Source organism: Mastomys coucha, unplaced genomic scaffold (genome assembly GCF_008632895.1).
Source record: "Mastomys coucha isolate ucsf_1 unplaced genomic scaffold, UCSF_Mcou_1 pScaffold1, whole genome shotgun sequence".
NCBI lineage: Eukaryota > Metazoa > Chordata > Mammalia > Rodentia > Muridae > Mastomys > Mastomys coucha.
The window spans coordinates 77,103,923-77,125,976 of NW_022196891.1; the positions used below are offsets into that span (position 1 = coordinate 77,103,923).

At 46.6% G+C, this 22,054-nt stretch overlaps 1 protein-coding gene across 2 annotated transcripts in view; it reads right to left on the reverse strand.

Annotated features, from left to right (window-relative positions):
* Positions 1–7,697, reverse strand: part of Coq8a (coenzyme Q8A) — a 31,547-nt gene extending 23,850 nt beyond the window's left edge. Inside the window, exon 1 of one of the 2 annotated variants that reach the window (XM_031391118.1) lies at positions 7,597–7,697. The gene's annotated coding sequence lies outside the window, so the exon portion shown is untranslated. Of the gene's footprint in view, positions 1–4,931; positions 5,073–7,596 lie in introns of those variants that run through there. The other variant, XM_031391120.1, reaches the window with a different exon arrangement.
* Between the last annotated feature and the right edge of the window lie 14,357 nt (positions 7,698–22,054).

The following is a 22,054-nucleotide window of genomic DNA, read 5'->3' on the forward strand; positions in this document are numbered from 1 at the left end:
AAAAAAAAAAAAAAAGATTCACTCTTCCCAGATAACTCCAGGTCTCTGTCAAGTTGACAAAAAACCAATCAGCTCAGTAAACAGCAGTATATGTGTAGGGTGGAACACTGTGGCAACTTAAATACCACAGAGAAAGTATTGACAAATAAGAGTGTCGTGCATACACCCAGAGGGGAACATGTCACCACAGAACATTTAAAAGCATGAGGCTTTTGCCAGGATGTTAGAGTCTTCAAAAATTTGTTTTCTAAAATTTTGTACAAAGCACAAGTATGATTTGAATATTATTAAAACTGTGGTTTTTTAAAACCCCTTAAATATGTTGTTGAAGAAAACGTTTTAAGTGAGCATACAAATATGTAGTTTCAAAAAACTATTCCACATCCTTCTAGTGCCTGTCTAGGGTAGAGTGGACAGTAGGTTAAAGGACAGATCAAAAGGCTATAAATAACACTGCTCTGGGCCCTTGGTTAGTCCTGGTCCTCAGGAGACACCTCCCCCTAAGTGGCTGCCAGGCACATAGCCTGTAGGCATCTTACTTTGGGGAATAAGGTCCCGATGCCCTTCTCAGAACGGTGGTGAGAAAATCACTTGGCACAGGGCCTTCCTCCCCACTGGCCCTGTACCAGAAGGTAGAAACAGTTAATGAGTGCCAACTCCACACACAGTCTCTGGAATTTCTAAGTTAGATTGAATAACAAGTATGGTGACCATGTTTTCTCAACAGGAAGACAATGACTAGTGTCCTTCAAGGCCAGGGGGTAAGTTAACCAAGTCTCCGGGCCATATCTAGTCTCACTGTAATCAGCAAGCCTGGAAGAAATGAGGATATTCTAAAAGAGGCAGTTGTACCCTCTCTACAGCTATCTGCTCTTAGGAAACAATGAACTCCAATGATCTAGAATCCTCCTGGGAAGTTCACATCAAGAAAAGAAAATGGCTTAAAACCTGGGCCATCCATAGGAGAAACTTTTCTCTCAGAGATTTATTTGCAACGTGTCAATCCTTGTTGCAGGAATGTGGACCCTAAGCAGTGGACAGGCAGAACTGCACCTTGACCAGGACAGCTTGAAAATGAGTATCTCTTGCCTTCTATTTAAGTTCTCCCCTGATGTAAGGACCCCAGTGAAGGATCAGGGCATGGAGGAGGGGAGGGGAGGCAATCACTGGATCTCTTCCACTGAAGAAATCTCTCTTTTCTGATTTTCACTGTTATTTTTTTTTTCTTTTAAATTGGCTTACCAAAAATGGGTGGCTGAGCCTGGCTTGGTAGAGCAGCCAAGGCGTAAACTCTGACCCTAAATCTGATAACACTACTGCCTATTTTTGTAAATAAAGTTGTACTGAATCACAACCATGTGTATTTACTTATGTACTTCCTACAGCTGTCCATTCTCATTTCTTGTTGGTTTGGTTGCAAGAGAGACCAATGGCCCGCAAAACCCAAAATACTTAATGTTCTGTCCTTCAAAGATGAGCTCTGTAGACTCCAATTCTAGTATAACAAACTATAACCATAATTATTCCAGGACATCACCAGAACTGTTATCTTAACAGGCCAATGAGGACAGTCCTGGGACAAAGGTTCCCACCCTATCAAGCTCATCTCCTGATATCCAGAAGTGAACTTGACCCACCATCCAGAGCCTGGAGACCACCTTTTACTGGATTACCTAGGAAGGGAACCCCAGGAGCAGCTCACAAGTGGGAGTAGGAAGGGGTGTCAGATGCTATCTTCCCTGTACAAATTCTTTCTCCCAGCTGTCCGTAACTATGAACTACCTGTATTCTCCTCCTCACCCCACAAGGAAAAGCCACTGTCGGTCCATGGCTTGAGCTCTCACACGGCTACCTCATCTATCGCCTCATCAACGCTTTGTTCCTTCACATTCACAGCCTCTCTAACCAGTTCCTGCAGGGCAAACACTGAGAACCACCGGGACACACAGGGGTGTCCCCTGGTAGGCAGGCAGCAGACGGGGATGCCCCTAAGCCTCATGCAAGGCCTTTCTTGTCTATGGCACAGTGGTCAAATACTCGAGAGCCCCTCGGGCTGGCCAGCCTGCTTTACACAAGAAGCCAGTCCTCAGCATGGCTCACCATCAACTCCAGCCAGAGGTAGCCCTGGTAGCACATATGATAATTCCATACCCCTCTGGAGGCTGAAGCAGGAGGATCATGAGTTTGAGACCAGTTTGTACTACATAACAAAATCCTGTCTCAAAAAAAAATAAATAAAATGTATGTATTTAAAAAGTATTTGGCTCAGGTGGTGGCCCAGCAATTAGGTCAAGACCTCTGTAATTGGTCACCTGGCTCTGTTGACAATTTGCAGCTAAATTATATAACCTTCACTTTGTCCCTCAGTTTTCTCATCTGTACTTGAGAGTAGATTAGATCCCTTACATGAAAGTACTTAAGGCATTTATGGCATGCACTGGGTATCTATAACCATTAATTGGCGTGATTATGAACACTGCGACCATGTAGGTACCCTGGTATAGACCCAGTGAAAGCAAAAAAGAGCATAAATAACTAATAATACCTTTAAAAAAAGCTCTCCCTGTAAAGCCCAGGATCACGTCTGAGTCAGGCAGTGCTGGGAAAGGCTAACTTGATCCTCACCAGGGTGGTTTATTTAGCAATGTGGTATGAGGCACCACCCCAGAGAGGTGGTTCGGTATGCTGCCTGCCATCTTAAAACACCCTGGAAACATGCTGGACGTAAACACTCACACACACTCCTCCCACCACTGCTGAGCACAAGGAAATGCCCTCTGTGTGCTTCACCCCTCTTAGCCACGAGCACATGCAGACATGTGCATGGCAATAGCAGACCCCCAGTTCAAAAGCAGTTTTTATAAGTCAGGCTGCGTGAGTCTCCAAGCTGACTTCATGAGTCTGCAGATACAAGCATGATTTCCTAGATGCATTCCTATTCCTGTGTACAAGAGGGAAAGGGGGAGAGCAGAGGGAGCAGGCAGCTGTTGCCCAGGAAGCTGGTCTGATCTGGCTCTTCACAGGACATTCTCAACAAACCTGGCCACAGCAATGCCCAGACTGCCCTTTGATGTCCAGTGGTAGCTACCAACACCTCCAGGAGTGAAAACCACTCGGTTACTTTTCGCTTTCTCAAAGAACTGAGTTGTCCGTGAGAACTGTCAAATGACAACCACTGGCAAATGATCAGCAACCTGTTCTGCCTCCCTTCTCCATGCCAGGACTGGAGACAAACACACACCTGCCATTTTATGTGAACAGTCTCCAGGACACATCATCCAGCCCAGTGAACAGCAGGTGTTCTAGCTCCTAGACACTTAACAAACTACAGGCTGACAGACAGACTGACAGCAAAGATCAGTTTCCAGCTTCAGCTTAAATACCAACTATGTGTGACCTCCAGGACACCTGTTCTGCTCCTGGGACCAGTTCTGCTCACTTCTTCGTGTGTAAATCAAGACAGTGCTACTTAGCTTCAGAGTACAGAAGGATGACAAGGAGCCACACAGAGCTCTTTCTGAAATGATCTTTTCAGATTTAACCAGGTCTGGAGAGAATAATTCTTAAAAGAATTCGGAAGAACCCATGTAGACATTCTACGAAAACAGCAGGGGGGGTGCAGCCATGTACTGACTTTACAAAGGGAAACATCTCTCTGCTGTAAACACACACATACAAACACACAGACACCTCTCTTCTGTAAACACACACTCTCTCACACACACTACACACACACACCTCTCTTCTGTAAACACACACTCTCACACACACACTACACACACACACCTTTCTGATGTAAACACACACTCTCTCACACACACTACACACAGACACCTCTCTTCTGTAAACACACTCTCTCACACACACTACACACACACACCTTTCTGATGTAAACACATACTCAGCACAGACACACACAAACATCTGCTGTAAAACTCTCTCTCCCTCCCTCCCTCTCTCTCTCTCTCTCTCTCTCTCTCTCTCTCTCTCTCTCTCTCTCTCACACACACACACACACACACAGTGCCTTCTCTCTCAGTACCCCATGGGATTCCATGTCCTCCTACACCAGGCTCAGGACCTACCCCTCTGTAACAACCCCTTTGCTCCTTCTACTCCAGAACCCGAGTGATCAAATATGAACACCTTTCAAATCTTGGTCTCTCATCTCAGACCCTGTCTCCCAGGCTTTTCTTGTGCATGTCCCCTTTTACATAAGCCCTGCCTTACAATCCCACAATCCATGCCCAGCCTCCCTGCACCACACACGGGGAAGCTCCTGCAGACTCTGCTCTCCTAGGAAGAGAGCACACACACCCCAATGCCCCTCTGTGACATCAGAAGTGCAAGCCAGTGGGACTCCTCAACCTACCTCCACCCCGACTCCACTTCCTGTCCGCCTCACTCATTCCCACAACTCTCCCCTCAACTTCCCTCAGCAAAGTCTCTTCACCTGTCCCACACTCTGTAGCCAAGCCAGCTCAAGCAGGTTCTAGCCCTCCTGCCTCCCCACTCTGTACTGTGTTCTGGGCTGCTTCCTTCTGTCCTTGAGCTATTCAAGACCTCCCCACTCTCAGGCCAGGTAGACTCGATGGTCCGAGTTACCCACATCTGTACTGCACACCCATGCCAGGACTTCGAGCAACTACAAGGCACACATGGGAACTCTGAAGGGTGATAAAACTATTCTAACTTTGACTGTGGTAGTGGTTAATGATGTGTGGGAAATGGATGAACTCAGTGCATGCAAATTTTATCTTAATAAAAAAAGGATAGAATAATATAGTTCTGATGGCACTCAGCCCCATTATGTCTGGTACTAACATCGTCACCTCCCCCCAGATTAGTTCCTTCTCCTATGACCTCTATTTTCAGGCCTGACACCACTACACAACTTCTTCACCACCTAGAACTCTGACCCATATTCCTACCTGTATATATTCAGTCCACACACTTAGTCCTGTGGTCCCTCTGATTCCGCTACCTGTGACTCAGGCCACTCTGTCCTTAAAGGCTGCTCCTCCCTCCCCTTCACGCCCATTCCCATCACACAACCAACTAGAGAAGCAGCAAGACCTTTGAGCTCCCCCCGCCCCCCACACACTACCTCCTTTTGCCCACTGGCTCTTCCCAGTTCTTGACTGTTAACAGGAATGTAAGAACTATTTCCAGTTGCCAAACCAAAACAACACTTATAATATTCCTGTCTAATTTTGCACACGGCTCTGGTTTCAACTGACAAAGATAATGACTCAGTGTCCGTGGCTCTTAACGGAAAATCATCCTGCCAAGTTATGAGCTTCCCAATAATAAACCTCTCTTCAGAAGGAAGTGAGCTCCCTTTCAGGGCACCCCCAAAAACCCCCACTTGGAATGTTCCACCTCCCCTAGCTGCAGAATCCTGACACATTCCCACAGAAATATAAATTCACTGTAAAGGCTTAGGATATTTTTCTTTTCCAGCGCATTATCTTTCATCTTCTCTGAATAGCCATCATTTGAGGACTTAGTAATAAATTCTGGGTTTCACAGAAAGCAGAGTGTAGACCCAAAGGCAAAACCTCTTGCTCTGCACAAAAGAAGAGCTGGAACAAGGTTTCTGGTGCTAACCAACTATAAACGGATTCTACAAATGGCGTATGTGCAGACACGGCATCAAAACACCTGCATGTGGGTGCATGTATACCTGTGGTGTGCAGCCAGACACTCCCTGCAGACACAGGCATGCTCTCCTTCCACATAACAACACACGCACACGGCTAAGCAAAATAAGTGGATAAGGAAAGTGCGCCCTCAGAAAGTCACTTAGCCAGCATTCAGACAGTCCCCCGCTTGTCTGCTCGCCACTGAAGAACCATCCTAGGGTGGTTTCCTGTGCTAATTCACCAAGTCTCCCAATGTTCCTAGGGGCAGAAACTACCAGTTTTCCACATCCTCATAAGTCAAGCCTATCCTTTCACACTCATCAGGCACAAAGGTCCAGGGTCTCTGCCTCCGAGTCTCCTTTGGAATGAATGTCTCACCCCTACCACCCTGTGCACTCAGGGTTTCTCCTTTAAAGCCCCATCCGCATGCCGTCCACCATTTGTTACAGCACTGACATAACACTGTCCTACACTTCCCATACTTGTGGGCAAGTTGCACAGAGATCCTGGCAGCATGGGACAACCCTGTCTTGAGTCTTGCCTGCATAGTTCTCAACCAAATTTGCTCTTCAGAGGGTATTTGGCAATGCTGGGAGATATTTTCTTTCTTTCTTTCTTTCTTTCTTTCTTTCTTTCTTTCCTTTTTTTGTTTTTTCCGAGACAGGGTTTCTCTGTGTAGCCCTGGCTGTCCTGGAACTCACTCTGTAGACCAGGCTGGCCTCGAACTCAGAAATCCGCCTGCCTCTGCCTCCCAATTGCTGGGATTAAAGGCATGCACCACCACCGCCCGGTGGGAGACATTTTCAATTGTTACGATTGGTGGGATTGGTGGGGGGCATCACTATTTGTCTAGCAATACAAGCCAGGGATTCAGCGACACACCCTACGAGGCACAAGATAAGCAGGCACAGTAAACAAGGTTGAGTCCAACATGTTAAAAGTTTCGAGTTGGGAGGCTCTATCTCAGGTGGTTCATTAGCCCAGAGAGAATGCTCAGATTGCCTGCCTCACTTTTGCTTTGTGTCACCTGGCCCAAAAATTGATCACAACTCAGCTGTCTTCATTATTCACAAGGCTAAAGATAGCATCCAAAGCTACCCTCGGAGTCGTACAGGAGTAAACCACCAAACCCCTCTAGCCTCTTCTCAGAAGTGCCTTTCTCACTCCAAATGTTTCCCAACAGCCTCCCTTGCCAGCATGACCACCAGCCACAGCACAACTAGATGTCTGTCATGATCACACGTCCAAATCCTCCGGCAAGAAGGTTGGCTTGACACACCCCAGCTCCAGAGTCCCGTTCCACACACACACCAAGTCCAAGGGAGCCTAAATCAATTTTCTATAGAGCTCCAAGCCCAACCCAGATGGGATGTCGGCACACAGCCTCTGCCCCTTCAGGCAGCCCAGCCAACCGTGGGTCCCAGCACCCAGACCCACCCCTACGGCATTCTCTGTCCCCTCACACTCAGAAGGTGGCTTGGCTGAGTTATGTGACAAGAGAATGCATGAGTTTTCCAAACTGCTAGTGTGACCACAAGTGTCTGGAAAAACAACAGGACGGACCAAAAAGAAACGAGGAAAAGGAACAAGGAAGGGACTTCCTCCCAGACTTCACCCCAGCTGTATACCCGACAGCTGGCTCGGGCATAGAAGTTGCAGCTCTGACACAAACTGCAGCCAGAGCCCGATGCACGCAGTTCGAGGGTCTGAGAATTCAGAAACAGTATTGGGAGAAAGGCAGCCACGTGCGTGGACGACGCAGAGGCCACGCGCAACCCTCCACTCGCCGCCGAGCCAGACCGGGGACCGGAAAGGGCTGCAAGGTAACCTGTCCCTGGGGCTCCTCGGCTTAAAGTGAAACTCGCAGCCCAGGCCGCACTGTCACTTGAACGTGTCAGAAAGGACCCCGGGGTGCTGAGGCAAGCAGCGGGCCTGCAGGCGGCAGCCTTACCCGGCTGCAGGAAGGTAGGCTCCTCCGACAGCAACGCAACGCCTCCGCGCGCCCGCCCTGCCGAGAGCGCTCTCCCAGCACACGCTCCGCTTCTGTTTACCTTCTGGCCCGCGTGCGCACGCCGCGCTCCGCTTGCCCCGCCTCGGAGCCCTCCCATTGGCTGAGCCGCTGTGAGCTGCCCCAATGCCACAGGAAGCAATGGGAGCGTGCTCGCCGCGTGCGCAGCCCGCAGCCAATAGGAACTGAGGGTGGGAGGACAGCAACCAATGAGAAGCCGCCCTTGAAGGCCGAGTCCCCTAATCTGCCTGTTAGCTGTCTTTTCTCCCAAGTTGGGCAAAGTCCTACTGTTGTTCTGCGCGTGCGTTCTGAGGATTGGCACGCGTTCACAGGGCCGCCACGTGCGGGTCACCTGCGGACCGATGCTAGCTTAGCTTCCACGGGGCCCGGACCTGAAGACCTCAGAAGTTTTGCTGGGACCACAGAGGACCTCTGCTCGCCGCCCCAGCGCCTAGACAAGGCCAGGGGTTTTGGTGAGAGCTTCTGCCTGGGTTCCTCAAAAAGCACTTGGCCTAAGGAAGTGTTATGGCGCTGACACCAAAGTTCTACACCTTCCAGCTCTGAATTTAGACTAATTGTGCTTGCTTATTATGAGCGCCAATTAAAAAAAAAAAAAAAGGAATCCTTTCCAAGGTGAAACACAGCACTCAGATCCCTCTGTTGACCCATTACAGCCCACAGGGACTGCTTACCCAAAGAAGATGGGATTGCGACAGGACCATGCCACCTTTGTACCAAATGGTCGAAAATACCTAGCCTTGGAGACTTTCCAAGGTGCATCCATGCCAGCTCAGGCCTTTCGCCCAGCAATGCCAGGCCAGCTTCCCCCTAACGTGCCTAAGACAGTCGCTATCCTCTCCCACGGTTTAGTTTTCATCAGATTGTTATGATTTGGGCCATATTTCAAACAAAAACTCCTGAAAATATTCTCTGTGCTTATTGTCTCCACTTTATTTTTCTTTCCTTCCCCACAAAACCAATCTAATAAGGCTTCGATAGCTCGGATCTTGAATGTTTTTCTCAAAAGACCGCTTGTTTAAAAGGCTGGATCCCGAGGGGAGATAGGCTTAGGGAGGTTGTCAACCATTTAGGATGTATGGCCTGATGAGAGGAAGTCACATCGCTGAGGTTGTGACTTTATAGGGAATATTAGGACCTGTGAGCCTTCTCTCTTTGCTCACCCCTGCCACGAGGTGAGCAGCTCTGCCCACTACACCATCCTACTGTGACATGCCGCCTCATGAGAGACCCCCAAAGCCATAGCCCAGTGGACCAAGGCCTAAACCATGAGCTTAAATAAATCTTTCCTATTTTTAAGTTGGTTATCTTGAGTATTTTGCTACATTAATAGAAAGCTAAGGCTTTTCTGTTTAAAATACAGGCTTTAAGCATGCCGATTGCTAGTCCGATCAAAACTGAGATGTCCTCTGTCGTTATTTCTTGCATTATTAAATAAGTCTCCAGTCTTATTTCTCCAAGACTCCCACTGTATGTACATTCGTATCCCTGACGTTATCCCAGGGGATTGACGCTCTATTCATTTTCCCTCTTTTCCAAGCTGGGATAATGTCCGCAGATGTATTTCCAGGGGCGCTCTTCTTTCCCCAGCCTGCTCGGCTCCACTGGTGAACTAGTCACTTCACTCAACATGGTTTTCAACCCCGACACATTCTGTTATGCTTAGTTTCCTTGTGTCTCTATTTTTGGGGTGCGTCATTCTCATATTTTTGTCTTGGTTTATTTTTTAGACATTCCTTCAATCAGTTCTTTGAATATATTTGAAATAGATGATCTAAGGGTTTGGGCTAAATAGATCCTGGATCTTTTTTATTTTTATTTCCTCTGTGTTTGTTTCTGTAGCTCTGCGTGTCTTGTGCTGTGGTTAAAATCTAGATATCTTAACACAGCATGACGTCTTTGGAAATCAGACTCTTCCCAGGCTCCACCTTTTTAAACTATTGTTTAGTAACTTTTCAAAACTAATACAGAAAGTCTGTGTTCTCTCCGTGTGTGTGACTACTAACGCATCTACTTGGCTTACTGATCAGGTAAGAGGACCGGCACAGATTTTCCTAAATGCCTGGAACCAGTAAGCCACCTGCCCCAAACCACTGGTTGCTTGTTGGGGCCTGCCTTCAACACTCAGCCAAGAGGTTGACAACTCTACCTTAACCTAAACTTCCTGCTTGCACAATCTCTGGGTCACTCAGAGGCGAAGTCTAAGGGCCTCCTCCAGTCCGTCCTGACCATAGCATGGCCCAATCACGAGCAGATGTGGACATCTCAATCTCTTCAGGATTTTGGTTAGTCTGTTGTTTACCCAAACTATATAAGACAGCTGAGCTACACAGTTAAGGGACAGGGGGTGGCACTAAGGCTTCCCACAACAGGGAACTTAAGTCAAAATGAGAACCTTTTAAAAGGGGACCTCTTTTTACTCCCAGGTGGTCAAAGGATGGCAGCTTTGGAAGGAGAAGGCTTCATCCTTCCCGCTCCATTTTGCTCCATGAGGGATGCAGCCTGCTGTTGTTAAGACCTCCATGCAGCCGGGTGGTGGTGGCGGCACGCACACCTTTAATCCCAGCACTTGGGAGGCAGAGGCAGGCGGATTTCTGAGTTCGAGGCCAGCCTGGTCTAAAGAGTGTGAGTTCCAGGACAGCCAGGGCTGCACAGAGAAACCCTGTCTTGAAAAAAAAAAAAAAGACCTCCATGCAGCTGGTGTAAGTGAGGGGCTAAGAATGGAGCAAGCTGAAAACTTTATAATGCGGCCCTTTTTTTTCAATAAATATTCTCTAGGTTGCTGCAAACCTTCTGTGAGTTGTCAGAATTCTAAAGAAAAGAATATTCAGTCTTCGCCAGCTTCTCCATTATCCCTGTGGAGCACATGTGGACACCCTTGACACTCATCCCCTGCCCTTTGGCCGACAGACTATTTGAACAATAAACCCCAAGGAACTGAAATTTCCCCAGGAGTGTATGCTGAGTGAAGGAAAAGGATGAAGCTTGGTGCCTGCCAGAGGGGTAGTTTGTCTCCTGGAAGGCCTCACACACAGTTCTGACAGTGTGTGCGTCAGATCACCATCCAGGAGAGACTGGAGCTGAGACAGTGACAAACAGGACCACACCTTGACAGGACGGCTTAGTTCTGCATAGCTAGGCATTCTATTCAAACCTAAACCCCACGTCAGGACCCTGAAGGTTGACTGGGGGTGGGAATGGACCATTTTGTTTCTCTTACCCTTGAGACCACACTGAATCCATCATTTCTGCTCTGCACTAGGTGTTTAATTAGCCTATTGACTAAGACTAGCTTGTTAAGGCTGCCCAGCCCAGGCTCTGACCCTGACAACTCAACACTTATAAGAACCAGTCATATCTTCCACTGCCGAGACCCGAAACCTTGGCATCCTCCTTCACACCTGCTTCCATCCCACCCCGAATCAAATCCAGCCCATCTTCGAGCTGACTGCTGAGTCAACCAGTTCTTACCTCAGCATCACCGACGGATGCCCTGAGCTAAGCCAGCATCATTTAGCACCTGCATCATTAAGCAGCTCTCTGGTCCTCTGTCTATTCACATCCTCCTACAGTGACCCTTTGTTTTATTCTAAAGCAAAAGGGCAGACCATGCCATGTAAATTCTCTTCTTGCTGTTGACTTCCTGTCTCATCAGAGGAAAGTCCCGAGACCTCACAGTGCTCCACAAGACTCGGTATGTCCACACCCTGGGGATCTTCCAAGCCTTGTCTTCAGCTGCCCTGCCCCCCCACCCCTCCTGTCCTCACTTTACTCCAAAGGCCTCCTCAAAGTGCTCAGAGGTGTGAAGAACAGTCCCAACTCCGAGACTGCACGGGCTCTCCCCATCCAGAACGTCCTCGGCTTACGCCGATTCCTCACGATATGCTCTGCTGAAACGCAACCCAGTCAGACTCTTATTTGAGTATGGTGGGGGGAGGGGGGACTCACCAGGCCTTTCTTTTCTTTTCTTTCTGTCTCTAGTGCTTCTTATTACTGGATGTACTTGTTTGGTTATCTGGAATGTAAGTTAGTTCCATGAGAGCAGAAACGTTCTCTGGCTCACCATCGGATCTCTGGCGGCTGGCACAGCTGGTGGTAAACTGAAGGTGTTAACAAAGTCAACATAGTCTGGGGTAGAATTCCAACTCTTGTCTCTTACTGCATGACCCTGAACTAACTAAACTTTGGGTGCCCCAGTTTCCTTCTGCATAGGGCTAGTAGCCATATCTAATAGGTCGTTGAGAACTAAATGGATAAACAGATGCGAAGCACTGTGGAGACTTTGTGCCTGTTACATAGTATATAGTAATATAATTTTGCTTAAAGGATAACCCATCCTAATACATATTATGTATCCAAGAAGGTACTGCATGATTACGCAGTTTGCAAAAAGTGTTACTATATGTCTATAGAGACACTGAAATTAATGCATTACATTTTAGAAGGTCTAATATCTTCTGTAATTTCAGCTAATCCCTTAGCTATCATACCTCAAGAACTTTCACATTGTCTCAGTGCTGCTGGTCCCTAGACAGAGCTGATTAGGGATTTTGACATCTGGCACAACCAAGAATCAACTCATTTGCATTTGTGGGAGGAGGGTTGTATGTTTGTCTTCAACTTGTTCACTTAGTAATGTCATCTTGTATTCCTAATCAACAAGTCAAAGTGCAGGCTTAGCTTATAACATTCGGCAAGTCAACTTCTACCTACTGTGGGCAACAACCTCTTTGAGCCAGCCTTTAAAAGGGAATCGCACAGTTTCCAGTCATTACTTCCAGATCTGGAGAAAAAAACTCCTGAGGCACATTTGCTAACTTATCAATGCCAGGCTCCACATTGCCTTGTTGTGTTCAGAATCAGAATTCCCTTTGATTCCTGGGCCCCTTCCCATGCCAGCATGCAGCTGAGACCATAAACAAGTCAGGACTGCCTCATGCTTAAAACCAGCACAGGAGGAGCCGTTCCAAGAGGCAAGAGCCGCTCAGTCACGGCCTCAGTCATGGCCTGAGTCACAGCCTGAGTCACGGCCTGGACACCTGCTCTCCACAGCCCAGGGCTCTCAGAAGATCTCTATTACAGGAACATGGCCATTTAATAACTCTTTAATTCACTTAATACAACAGGGATTAAAACCTATTCCGGAGCTGGGGATCTGAGTCTGTGGTCCAGCACTTGCCAGTCATATACAAGGCCTGGAATTCTAGCTTCAACAATGTAAAACAAGCAAGATTTTATTACTAGAAAATTAAATAAATTAAAATTTCCAGTATACACACTGCCTGAGAAATGCCAGATTAAATAATCACGGGACTCCCTTCTGTCTTAAAACTTGCCTTCCTGTTAAAAAATTTTTAAATAATAAATTTACAAAATTTATTATTTATATTTTAATATTCAAAACTGTTTTGAATAAAACTTTTTGATGGATTTATTTTACTCCTTTATTGGGTAACATAGTCACTTACTTTGTAAACAATTTATTTTTAAAAATTGTGCTATGCCGGGCGGTGGTGGCACACGCCTTTAATCCCAGCACTTGGGAGGCAGAGGCAGGTGAATTTCTGAGTTCGAGGCCAGCCTGGTCTACAGAGTGAGTTCCAGGACAGCCAGGGCTACACAGAGAAACCCTATCTCGAAACAACAAACAAACAAACAAACACAAAAGTTGTGCTGTGGACAAGTTTGGTGATGCATACCTATAATCCCCAACACATAAGAGTCACAGGCAGATGGATCAAATAAAACAAAAACCAAACAAAAGCCACTTGCTGTGAAAAGTATCCCCACCTCCTTACCTGCTTCCCACATTCTCCCTCACACTAAACCCTCACATGCAAAACATTCTCTGTACTTGATATCTTGTTCCTTCACTAGACGACTTCAAATACGCAGGGGAATACAAACCTACACTCAGAAAACTTACTACACACACACACACACACACTATGGTTTAATCAACTTATTTGTTGTTGTTTTAGTTTTTAATTTTTTAGAGACAGTAATTCTCTATGTAGCCGTGGCTGTCCTGGAACTCATTCTGTAGACCTGGTTGAACTCATATTTAGACATCCACTCACCTATACCTCCCAGGTGCTGGAACTAAAGGCGTGTGCCACCACTGTCCAGCTTTGTCATTGAAAAGTAACAGCTCCAGAGGCTGGAGAGAGTGCTTGCTTCTCTCAGAGCACCTAGGTTTGGTTCCCAGTAGCCACAACACGGTTCCCATTGTTCATAACTCCAATTTCGGGGGATTGGTGTGTTCTTTTAACCTACATGGGTGTCTGGCATTTATATGATACAGACACATGCAGGTTAAAACAAACAAACAAACAAACAAAACAAAACAAAAAACAAAAAATCTTCATGGACATAGCCAGGCAGTGGTGGCACATCCACTTAATTCCAGCACTTTGGAGGCAGAGGCAGGTGGCTCTCTGAATATGAAGTCAGCCTTTCTACAGAGAGTTCCAGGACAGCTGGGACTACATAGTGAAACCCTGTCTTTAAAAAGCCACATAGACATAAAATAATTATTTTTATTTTAAATAATAGCTTTAGGGCCTGGAAAGATGGCCCAGTCATGAAGTTCTGGGAGGAGTCAATACCTCCATGGGCATATACACTTATGTGCACACAGGTATACACACACACACACACACACACACACACACTTGTAAAAACTAAGGGTCAGGAAAGATGGTTTTATAGTTATGAGCACCCAAGTTTGGTTCCCAGCACCCATGTCAGGTGGCTTACAACTGCCTATAACTCCAGCTCCAGGAAATCCAATGTGTTTCTGGGAATCCAATGCCATCTTGTGAGAGATCCAGTGTCATCTTCTGGGGATCTACTGTTACTTTCTGGGGATACAGTATCATCTTCTGGGGATCCAATATCATCTTGTGGGAATCCAGTGTTGCCTTCTGGGGATCCAATGTCATCTTCTGGGGATCCAGAATCATCCTGTGGGAATCCAGTGTCATCTTGAGGGGATCCAGTGTCACCTTGAGGGGATCCAGTGTCATCTTGTAAGGATCTGGTGTCACCTTCCAGGGATTCAGTGCCATCTTCTGGCTTCCATAGCACCTGTACACATGGGGAATACACATAAACATGCATATATACATATAAATAAAAATTTTAAACCAATACATTTAACAACAACAGTAATAACAGTAGCTTTCAATGCTCTCCAAATCAGTGTGTGGAGATCTTCACTCTTTTTCTCAGAGTTGTATTATAGAGATAAAAATCTTTTTCTTTAACGCTGGGTTTTTATTTCTTTTCCTTGTCTTTTTAAAATGGCTTGCTTGTTTTGATTTTGTGTTCACTTATGTTTTGTGAGGGTGTCAGAGTCCCTGAAGGTGGAATTATAGACAGTTATGAGCTGCCATGTGGGTAACTGAGAACCGAACCCCAGTCCTCTGGAAGAACAGCCAGTGCTCTTAACCACTGAGCCATCTCTCAGCCCCAGTGTCCATGTCCTGCAGGTGGTTTCTGTTCTTTTGCTTTCATAAGCAGTGCTGCACTCTCCAGTATATATCCCTGTTCTCAAATTCTAACTACCTTGGATCTAAGAGGGATGGATTGGTGGTACACAGAGGTAGACCAGGGCAGGGCTTGTTCCTGCTGTCCTCGGGGGTCTGTAGATCATGGTTCACTGGCTCAGGATTATTCTTCAAACCCCTAACTCTTGGAGATGAAAGTGTAAGGCGAACAGAGCATATCTGGGGCCCCAGAGCTATTTTAAATAAAATAATAAAACTTCATACATGTATTCTGTGCTGCTGGGGATGGGACTCAGAGCCGTGTGTGTTGCAGGCAAACTATTGCAAGCCAGAATCTGAAGTCATAACGCTTTCCCATACCCAACCCAGGCCTCAGAGAACAACTGAGGAATTCCCAACCCTATTGAACTGCAGCAAGCCTAATCACTGTAATTAGCTGAATTAGCTGACTGCACAATTAGGAATGGTTCAACCCGTCACAGAAGAGGTTCCACTCTGCTTCCCACAGCTGGAAACAGCCCGGCTCAGCCCAGCACCTACAAAGGGCTGCCCTTCTCTGCATCGGCTCTGCCTGTGCTTGGAGCATGCGCCTGCCTCCCAGAGACGACTGCTCTTTCTTGCCGAGTGCCTTCCCTTCCAGCACACTGCTTCACATGAACATTAGCCAAGGATGTCATCATCTTGGGCTTAGTTATCCCACATTTTAAATTGAGATTTAATGTATATGTAGCAAAATGGACATATCATAAGTCTACAGCTCTTACATATTTGTGTGTGTGTGTGACAAAGTCTCACTGTGTAGCCCTGAATGGCCTCAGACTTACCGATATAAACCTGCCTCTGCCTCCCAAGTGCTGGGATTAATTCTGGAGCCACCACATCAGCCAAATTCTTACAAATGAAGTATGTAACCATCAGCATGTTAGTCAAAATAAGTTGGACTTCCATTCTTTCCTTTTGCTTTCTTAGTAATTTGGGGTTTTACTGATTTATTTGTGAAAGGAGACAAGGTGAGATACTAGCATGTTTAGCTTTCTAGAATTAATATAGTAATTTCCCAATAGACTCATGATCCAAATTTTAATTACTCTTAAAATGAAATTCTGTAGAGGAATTTTAAGCCATCAACATAGCTGTTCTGGCAAGTAATCACATTCCAAAGACCTTCTATGTCTATGTGATCTGACTAGAATCCAAACATGCCCTTAGTTCATGCCTTTAATCCATCTGGCTGGAATACAGACACACCATTAAGATAAAATTAGTTTTAGAAGGAAGCAGTTATGTTTGAAAGTGACATCTAATTGAGGAGCAGACAAAGTGAAGAATCAGAGAAAGATTTGACAGAATGAGTCAGAGATAGATTACACCCAACTCTCACAAGAACAGTGGAGGAAAAGAGAGTCTACTTAAGAGCAGTGCAGGGAGAGAGCTTCCAGCAGTTGGGAGTCAGTGCAGTGAGTGCAGTGCAGTGGAGTTCAGTTTGTTTGTGAGTTCATGTAGTTCAGCGCTGGCCAGCAGAGGCAACTGAAGCCAGAGAATAACAAGGAGCCAAAAGATTAGAACAAATTGTCAGAGTTAGTTTGAAGCCAAGCAGAGCAATTCAGTGAGAAGCTGAGAGAAGCCAGATGGAATCAGTCAGCTTGGAGAGGAGTTTGAGCCACAACAGCTGAGTTGAACCAGCCAGCCAGAGTTCAGAAAGAACTGGAAAGGGTGAGCTAATTTAACAGTAAGCCTCCAAGATGACAATTACATCTAGCAAATAAAAGCTACTTTTATAGTCTTTTATTTTTCTTTTCTTTCTTCTTCTTTTTTTATTGTTTGTTTGTTTGTTTTTGTTTTTCGAGACAGGGTTTCTCTGTGTAGCCCTGGCTATCCTGGAACTCTGTAGACCAGGCTGACCTCAAACTCAGAAGTCCACCTGTCTCTGCCTTCTAAGTGCTGGGATTAAAGGTGTGCACCATCACAGCCCTGCCCATAAATTCTTTGTCCTTGTTTGTTGAACATGAAATTGAAACGCCTTTTTCTAACTTTGTTCTTTGACAATTTCATACAAGTATCAAATGTTTTCCAGTCATCTCTTCATCCTATGTTATTTCCCTCCCATTTGTATCAACCTCACCTTTTCCCTTCCTGTTCCTCCCAGATTCATAACTTTTGGGTTTTGCCATGACTTGTGGCCCATTTAATTTAACCAAGGTCTTTTGTGTAACAAATAGAACTATCCAACGGCACCTGGTGGGGTCACCAGTTGGTCCAAAACCGAAGGCAATGACTCCCTTTCTCTCTGTGTCTATCTGTGACATCTAGTTCAGCAGTGAGGAGTTGGGTCCCCTGAGCCCCTCCTCCCTGCCTGCCTGACTGCTGACCAGTCAACTCTGCAGGCATGCATAGTTGCTGTGAGTTCATGATTACAGTGCCTATGTCTTTTCCTGAGCACTTCCCAGCCCCAATCCTTACCTTCCAGCTCTTAGATTCTTTCTGACCCCCTTTTCCACAATGCTCCCTGAGGGTTCGAACAGTTTAGGGCCGAGCACTCACCACCATTCACTCTCAGCACCTTGTACAGCCATGAGTCTCGGCATTCACCGATGTTCAGCGGAGAGAAACATTTCTCTGAATAAGAATGAGAGGAGCATTTGTTAGGAGTGGTCTCCGGGATGGGTGGCAGAACAGTCTGCAGAAATTCTGGTGAAGATGGGTTGGATCTTAGAAGGCCCAGGGAGAAGAAAACAGAAGGGTCTACCATGAGGGGTGGCATGGTGAGGTGGGCAGGCTCCGGGGAAAGCAGGCAGGGTCTGATGAGACCTAAGGAGGAGAGAGGACTAGGTTCAACCTGGTGGAGAGGTCTGACAACACCTTCTCATTTGGGATTTTTTTTTTCTGTTTTCTTTTTTTGTGTTGGTGATGGAACCTAAGGCTTTGAGCATGCTAGGCAACACTCCACCACTGAGATTATATATATTCATATGTGTTGGGGGAGGGGAGAGAGAAGGAGGACAAGGAGGAAGAAAAGAAAGAGGAGGAGGAGGAGAAAGAAGGGACAGGAGAAGTTTGTCTTTCCAAATAGCCCCTTCCATGCCTCTCTCCAGCTCCCCTGCCCCTACCTCGCCTCAGGGATCTAGTCTATGTTGATTTCATTTAGGGGAAATAACTGATTCTGGCACGAATTAGGAAGTAGCAATTGTCTTGTAGGGCACCTGTGATTCAGCCTCGTGCCTTTGAATCCTCACACTTGAGGGAGGTGCCCTAACCACTGACTACACATCCACTTTGTTCTCCTTCACAAAGTCGCTGGGTACTATGTAAGAGGCATTTTGTTTTTCCTAAATTAATAAAAATAATACAAGTTTTGGAGACATTTCTAGATTCGGGCCCCAAGTTGCAAACCCGAGATTCAGGCAAACACTCTAAATAAAGGGTAGGCAGCAGGGACAGAGACGAATTCTGTAGAATTTCTGGCCACACCTCCATGAGCAGCACAGTTCTGCATTACAGAAAGGAAGCTGAGCAGAAGAGTACAGAATCCAGGCAAGCAGAAAGTACCGCATGATCCATCCATTCCCTCTGTGGGCAAGAAATAACTTCAAGGCACAGTCTCACCAGATGCCCAGTGGATTCCAACTGACAGCTGAGAACTGTCCGAGGACACTGTTTTTGCTAATGACAGGGAAGCTAAAATTCAAAGTATCTGTAGGATCTAGGAGCGCAGGCTTGCCCGGCTCCCTCAGGTAAAGTCGGTGATCCTGACTAAGAGGCATGAGCTTACAAGCCTGGGCAGAGCCGTGTTCCTCCGGCTCTGGATCGTCTCTTTCTCTGCAGCAATGAGACAAGTATCAGACGGGGGCCCTGGTCATGATAAAGCACCTCAGCTTCTGCCCCCACCTCAGTCCCCCACACACATATGAATGTTGGGCAAGCAGGAGTGCATGAAGCACATCTACAGAAGAGAGAACAAGCTGTCTCATCGCGAGGAGCCTCAGAAAGAGAGGGCAGAATGATGTTTCCAGGAGGATAGCCCATTCCCCCTCTTACCCCAAGCCCTGGGGCTGCTGCTGCCTGAGTAGCTGAGTACTAACCTAGAGTGCTGAGTTGAGATGGTGACTCTAGAACAGCAGTAAGCAACACTCTTGACCACGTTTTAAGGGACAGGAGTGGAATAGTCCTCCCTCAAGAGCCATATTAGCCCTTCAAGCACTTACATCAGCCACCAGACTGGTGGGACCAGTGGCTTCCACCTCCAAGTGACAACGTGGCTCAACTCCCACCCTGGACTATGTGGGGCATGTTACTGGCTGGTTTTGTGTGTCAACTTGACACAGGCTGGAGTTATCACAGAGAAGGGAGCTTCAGTTGGGGAAGTGCCTCCATGAAATCCAGCTGTGGGGCATTTTCTCAATTAGTGATCAAGGAGGGTAGGGCCCCTTGTGGGTGGTGCCATCCCTGGGCTGGAAGTCTTGGGTTCTATAAGAGAGCAGGCTGAGCAAGCTAGGGGAAGCAAGCCGGTAAGGAACATCCCTCCATGGCCTCTGTGTCAGCTCCTGCTTCCTGACCTGCTTGAGGTCCAGTCCTGACTTCCTCTGGTGATCAACAGACATGTGGAAGTATAAGCTGAATAAACCCTTTCCTCCCCAACTTGCTTCTTGGTCATGGTGTTTGTGTAGGAATAGAAACCCTAACTAACACAGGGCATGGGTGAAGGTTCTGTGCTTCCTATTACTGGTCAGGCAAAGAAGAAAACATCTCCATCACCTGGCACCTTGACTTAGGTTATCTTGGTTGCTAGGGTAACCATTAGGAATGCATCACTTGGCCTTAGCAAGTGTTCCCAGTACTAGAGGATACCAACATAGACCTCAACCCCAACCCCATCCTCCCTGCTCACTCACAATTATAGACCTGCTCATTCTCTGCTTAGAACCCCTTAATCAGAGACAATAGTGCTGGCTTCATGGTGCTTTGCTACAGCACCCACTGGCCTCCTTCTCACATTATACCTAACAGCACAGTGTGGGTATTCTTCAACTTGTCCTTTTGGACCCAATAGATTATGTACTACACGTCTTAATATTCTCCACAGTGTCTTGTGCCTAGACACTCCGCCTTTCATTATTGCCAAGGCGTGGCCTACATTGGATATCTAACATCTTTACTCTGTCTGTAGCCATGATCAGTTTGAGTGGTCACTTCCTGGAGTAGAAGACAATTCCAAACTCTCGCTGAGATGGCAGGTGTTTAACCTCAACCTGGAAGCATGTAGCGGGCCATGGTGATTGATCCAACTTGAGCCAAGCTCAAGACTCCTATTCAACCGAAGCTGGAGCTTGTCTCTCAGAGTAGCTGCAGCTCCAGTCGCTGTTTGGAGCTATCTTGCAGCCATCAACTAGCAAGACTGAAGAGGAATCAGACCCATCGAGGAGCTCAAGATAGAGGAAAACCAGAGCGAGATGGAGCCGGAGCTCTAGTTAGAATATATACATATAAGAAGCCTAGCAGGGCGGTGGTGGCACACGCCTTTAATTCCAGCATTTGGGAGGCAGAGGCAGGTGGATTTCTGAGTTTGAGGCCAGCCTGGTCTACAGAGTGAGTTCCAGGACAGTCAGGGCTACACAGAGAAACCCTGTCTCGAAAAACCAAAAGAAGAAGAAGAAGAAGGAGGAGGAGAAGGAGAAGGAGAAGGAGAAGGAGAAGGAGAAGGAGAAGGAGAAGAAGAAGAAGGAGGAGGAGGAGCCTAAGCAAAAATACTTAACTTCTCAGCCATGTGAACTCACAAATCTTACTCCTGGTTTGTTCAAGCAAAGGTGTCCTGACTAGTATGTTGGGAATTATATAGTTTAAGCCCAAGGTCTGGTGCAATGTCCAAACAGGAAGCTAGAGAGACAGTGTCTAGGCTCACAACAACCCACAGTGTCCCCTGGGAGCTACATTAGTCCCTCCTGGGGGGGAGCTCCTCCAGGGATCTAGGGGCTTCTCACTAGGCTCCACCTCTTAAAGGTCCCACCATCACCCAGTGCTGCCACAACAGGGCCAAACTCTCAATGTCTGAACCCTTAGGGGCCACACTCACAGAGCCTAAATTGTATAAAGAGGAAAACACCCCGGTCCCTGAAAGGGTTGCAGGCTCTGATTTTACAAGATCGAACGCTTTAAAGCAGAGGTTCTCAACTTTCCTAACGTTGTGATCCTTTCACACAACACAGCCAACCCTCATGTGGCAGGGACCCCAAACCATAAAATTATTTCACTGCTATTTCATTACTGTAATTTTGCTACTGTTATGAATTAGAACGTAAATATCTGATATCTGACCCCTGTGAGGCAAACAACCCATGGGTTGAAAACTGTTGCTTTAAAGCACTTGACAAGATAGGGAGCTGAGAAGTCCAAATAATTTTTGTTCAGTGCTAGGGATCTAACCCAGGGTCTTGTACATGCTAACGAGCACTCAAGCACTGAGTGTGTGGTAAACCCTCATCCTTTAAAAATAGGTTCTTGTTGATTCAGGTATCAGACTATTTCTGTAATTTTAACCTGAATTTCTTTTTTTTAATTTTATTTTACTTGTGTGTGTGTGGTGAGAGATGGGGGGAGGAGAGGGAGGGGGAGGGGGAGAATATGAGTGAGCATGTGAGGTGACCTGAGGTAGGTGATGCATCCTCTAGATCTGTTATTAAAATGTTGTAGACTGTCTAATGTGGATGCTTCTGGGAAAGCAGCAAGCATTCTTAACCACCAAGCCATCTCTCTATTCCCTTAAACTGAGTTCTTAAAAAAGTATGTAAGGGGCTGGGCAGTGGTGGCACATGCCTTTAATCCCAGCACTTGGGAGGCAGAGGCAGTCAGATTTATGAGTTTGAGGCCAGCCTGGTCTA